The sequence below is a fragment of the Garra rufa genome, chromosome 23, assembly GCF_049309525.1.
Source record: "Garra rufa chromosome 23, GarRuf1.0, whole genome shotgun sequence".
Lineage (NCBI taxonomy): Eukaryota > Metazoa > Chordata > Actinopteri > Cypriniformes > Cyprinidae > Garra > Garra rufa.
The window spans coordinates 5823355-5828697 of record NC_133383.1 but is presented as its reverse complement, the minus strand read 5'-3'; positions in this window follow the sequence as shown (position 1 = coordinate 5828697).

Sequence of the window (5343 nt, the reverse complement as noted above, 5' to 3'; positions counted from 1 at the left end):
GGAATATGTATTAAGAACACAATTAGAGTGTAGTTAAAACACAACAGCTTTGTAGAGTCCATTGAAGCATTCAGAAACACCTCTGTATCTCCTGACTCCTGTCAAGACTGTCATTCACACTCCAGCTCTTCTCCTCCTCTATCGCTTTCCCATGAATAGGCTCGTTCTCTCTCACACTTTCTTTTTTTATACTGTGTTTTCTCCCCTCTCACATGGGCCAACCACATAAAACACCTTACAGCAATGCAGAACACCCTTGAATCATGGGAATTTTCTACAGAGACTTCTCAGATGTTCCTCCTAAAATTATAGAAACCAAAGCTGATGATTTAGTGTGGGAAGAGTTTGATGAGAAATGTTTGAGCTCATAGTGAGATCTCTGTCTCTTTAAATGTGGTTTTTCCAATTAAATGGGTAAAAAATGTTTAGATGAACTTTTATTGGAAGATTGGAATATTATATATATATATATATATATAATTTGTTTTAGTTTTTAGTTTTCAATTTATTCAACTTTAAGTTTGATCGATTTTAGTAGAACTTTCAGATGCCTAATTTCTAATTTTTATTTTTTCCATCTGATATTTATATTTAAATTTCTTTCTGCTTATTCAATTACAAAAAATAGTTTTATTTTTCATCTGACTTTTAGTATTTATTAATATTTTGAATTTACATAATTGTTTTTTTATTTTAAGTTCTCTTTTGAAATTAATGTAGTACTATTAATGTAATTACTTTTAGTAATTTTAGAATGACTAATTTTCATTAATTTTTTAAAATCTAATATTAAGATTTTTTCTGCTTTTTAAATTAATTTTCCTATTAATTAGTATACATTTGTATTTAACTTTATTACTTTAAGTTTGACAAATTTTAGAATTTTAACTTATTTGGCAGCATTTCTAAATTTCGTTTATTTCTAATATTTATATTTTTGCTTCTTCAATTGCAAAAAAAATTTTAGTTTTAGTTTTCATATTAAAAGATCTGACTTTGATGTTGTGTTTTTTGTATATATCTTATATTAATATTTTGAATTAACTGAATTAACTACTAACTAATATTAATAGAACTAATATTTCTATTTAATTTGAATTATTTATTACTTCAGTTTTAGTGATTTTAGTAGAACTTTCAGTTGCCAAATTCTAATTTCATAAATGTTTTCATCTAATATTTGTATTAGATGTTATTTCTGCTTTTTCAATTATATAAAAAATATTGTTTTATTTTTCATATGTAAATATCTGACTTTGATTAGAATTATTTTAGTATTTATTAAAATTTTGAATTAATCTGTATTTTTATGTTTTCGGTTTTCTCTTTAATTTTAGTTTTAATTTTATGTGCTTTTGTAATTTTTTTTATTCGTTTTTTAATATTTCTATTTAACTTATTTTATTTCTGATTCATTTCAGTTACCAAAAAGTAGTTTTAATAGTTATAGTTAACAAAAACAACCCTGATTTTGATATTTTGGTGAATTTGAGCAATTTGAAACATCTGAGAAGCAAGCGGCTTAATTAAAAGTCTCACTTTGCTCTCTATATCTTAATGCAGTCTTGGCGAATGACTTGAGATGCTAAAGAGACCTCATTGGTGGTTTTTCTTTTCCCGTGGGTCATGTTGTTCTTGTCTTGTCATGATTAGCGTGTGTGTGTGTGTCCTGAAGTGGGCTCTGACGCCGTCACCAGCTGCATTTCCACCCCCTCCGCTCCCTAAAGCCGCCCGCTCTGGTTCCCTCGCTGAGATACGGCACAAACACACATGCAGGACCCTGAGGGTTTATCCCCCCCTCCGACACACACACACATAAACACACACACACACTCCCACTGCTAGGCCACTGCAACCCAGGGAAAAGAAAGTAGAGGAGGAGAGCAGGACTAGAAACGTGATATTCACTAGCCTGCAGACACAGAGACACAGAGACTCTCACTGCAGCCGCTGAGTTTGAGCACAGAGCTGGATTATCACAGAGAGCATGTCCATCACGGAGCAGGACGGACTTTGACGAGGTCTAGAGAAAAGCGAGAGACGACCGCACACGTTTGGCCATGAGTATCGTTATGAAACCGCGCTCGCGTTCCACCAGCTCTCTCAGGAACACCGAGGGAATCTGGTAAAGTTTTATTCCTCCTCGCTTTCTGCCATGGCATGCCTGGTTCTTATTTTAAATGTAGTAATGTTTTGGTATGCACCCACATGGAAATTAAACGCTGGTTGTGTATTTATTATACTGTTTTACTATTATTATTCGATATTTTTTTTTTTTGGTATTTTTTTTTTTTTTTACTATAAAGCTGTTTTAACAGCAGTCTAGCGGTTTTTCCAGTTTAATCAAACAATGAAATGTTTTGTGCATCATATGATAGAAACAACAGTTTTGTCCTTTTACATATGTATGTATATTTATGTATATATTTATGTATGTGTGTGTGTGTGTGTGTGTGTGTGTGTGTGTGTGTGTGTATATATGTGTGTGTGTGTGTGTGTGTGTATATATATATATATACACATACATATACATACATACACATACACTTTAATTAGTATTATTTTAGTATTTATTAATATTTAGGATTTGTATTTTTATGTTTTCAGTTTTAATTTTAGTTGAACATTTAGTCATTTTATAAGCTTTTGTCAGTTTAATTAATTATTTAATATTTCTGTTCAACTTTTGTTGCTGAAAGAGACAAATTAATTCAAAATATTAATAAATACTAAAATAATACTAATCAAGGTTTGATCTTTAAATATAAAAGAAATATTTTGTAATTAAAAAAGCAGAAATAAAAATATATATTATTTTAAATAATATATAAAAATATATAAATAGTAACTAAAACTAAAGTAATAATTAATTGGTTACATAGAAATATTAAAAATAAAATTTAAAAGACAAAAGCATATGAAATGGCTAAATGTTCAACTAAAATTAAAATGTAAAAAATTCAAGTTAATTTAAAATATTAATAAAGTTAAATAAAAATATTTAAATGACAAAAGCAAATAAAATGAAAAATTAAATTAAATTTAAATGAGAACTTAAATAAAATAAATGTTAAATCAAAGTATTATTAAATACTAAAATAATACTAATCAAAGTCAGATCTTTACATATGAAAAAATAAAATAAAATATTTTTTTGTAATTGAAAACAGAATTAAAATATAAATATTAGGTGAAAAAATGTATTGAAAATTCGAAATTAGGCAACTGAAAGTTTTACTAAAATCACCAAAACTGATAGTTTTTGACTTTGTTTTAAAACATGGTAACATATTTATTTATATAATAATAATATTTTAGTAATAAGTTATTTAATAATGTTAAACGATTCTATTAAAAAATAATTTATTTTCATTATTTATATATATATATATGAATTCTCTATCTCTCTTTCTATATATATGTATATATGTAAAATCAATGCTACATGACTACTGTTTTTGTAAAATGGTGAAATGTCTAGTGAACTTCAAACCTTTCTGAGTAAAACAGGATATTTAATGAGAAATAACATAAAACTGGGCCAGTTTTATTTATCCGTAATTGACCGAATTGTAAAAAGTGGCCGTTACATACCAGAATGGAGTCAGGTGGTTGAAGTTGATGTTGAAAAACAACGGTTTGGTGACGTCAGATGGAAAGGAAAGTTATTTAGCCGAAGCAAGTCAATAGTTTTGTTTTTATATTGGAAAAAACTTGCACTAATGAGTCACAATATTACCAGGAATGAGAAAGTAAATAGTCAATTTAGTTGAGTTTCTGTAATTCTAGATGACCAGTGCTAGTTCTTGTGTATGTGAGCGAGTCTAGCGTGTTTGTTGTTGCCTGACATAACTGTGGCATTAGTGCAGTGTAAAAATATCTTTGCCCATAGAAAGCCGTGGCGCTTTTCGCAGTGCTGACCACTGGTCCTTCGGCCTTTCGTAATCCTGTCAGTCGAGAGCTTGAGTCAAATTTCAAATGTGCCATTAGAGACCCTTCACAACACAAGAGACCACAATAGCTTGCGCATTCCACTGCCAGAATAAACATCTCAACGGTATTATCCTGCATTAATGATGCATACGTTCAGCTGCTTGCAATGTTTCACATTGCATTCGGTGATTTTTCTACTATAAGCCGTGTTGGTGCAAGACCATATTAAAGAACAGATGCCCCAGCACGCTCCAGCGCACGTCTCTTTCTCCTCTCGGCTCACGTCGTCCGCCTGCTCTGACCTGGAAATGTGTGGCGGGCCGCATTGCTCGCACTCAGAAAGACGCATCCTGACGCCTCGTGGCACGTCACCAAAACGACTTTGTCTCTCTAGACCTGGCGATCTATCCAGGGACGACCTCTGCCAAAATAGGCCAAGGGCATCTCTCTTTCTCTCTTCCTGTGCGTCTTCGGCACCTTTATAAATAAACTCATTGTCGTCTACGTGCCTGCAATTGGCGGTCAGGCCAATTAGATAGGGCCCTCTAGGAACCCCGGGCCCCTGTCGTGCGTCAGCCTCTTAGAGACGGGGCCCCGGTGGACAGATACCTGCCAGCGCACCCCAAACTTAGCCGAACCCACCGTGTCTTAAATGGAAAGAGGTGCAGCTGCTCTGTGACGCAGCGCATGCGCTTTGATGTGGGCCGCGTGTGACGTTAAGCCTTCGGCGTGACGTCTGGTGAAGCAGATCGGATGTGTCAGGTTGGCCCGCTGGATGAAGGAGTTCTCAAGAGTGTGTGCTGCTGCTGCTGTATGTGCGAGACACGTCTTGCTGGGGTTACACTCTTAAAAATAAAGGTTCCAAAAGGGTGTTTTTGCAATGATGCCATAGATGAACCATTTTCGGTTCCCCAAAGAACCTTTCAGTGAACAGCTGCTAAAAGAACCATTTTAAAGAACATTTAAAAAAAAAAAAAAAAAAAATCTAAAGAACCTTTTTGGACTATAAAGAACCTTTTCTGCATTTAAAAGGTTCCTTGGATGTTTAAGGTTCTTTATAGAAGCATTGATGGCAAAAAAGAACCAAGAGTGTATTCTGTCTTTATAATGTTTATAGGGACAGTTTAAAACAAAATGAAAATGTCATCATTTTTACAGTATTTTCCAGACAATAAGCACCCGAGTATAAGTCGCACTGAGTCAAAATTGCATTGTTGAGAAAAATAGTATTCTTAGTATTTTACTATGTTACTTTTTATTAACATTTTTTATTACCTTTTATTTTTATATTTTTAAGGTTTTTTTGTTTTGTTTAATTTTTAGTCAAATTCAAAATAAAAGTACGTATAAATATAAATACACACATACAATGTATATATTAAGGGAAAATATGTTAGATTTATCATATAT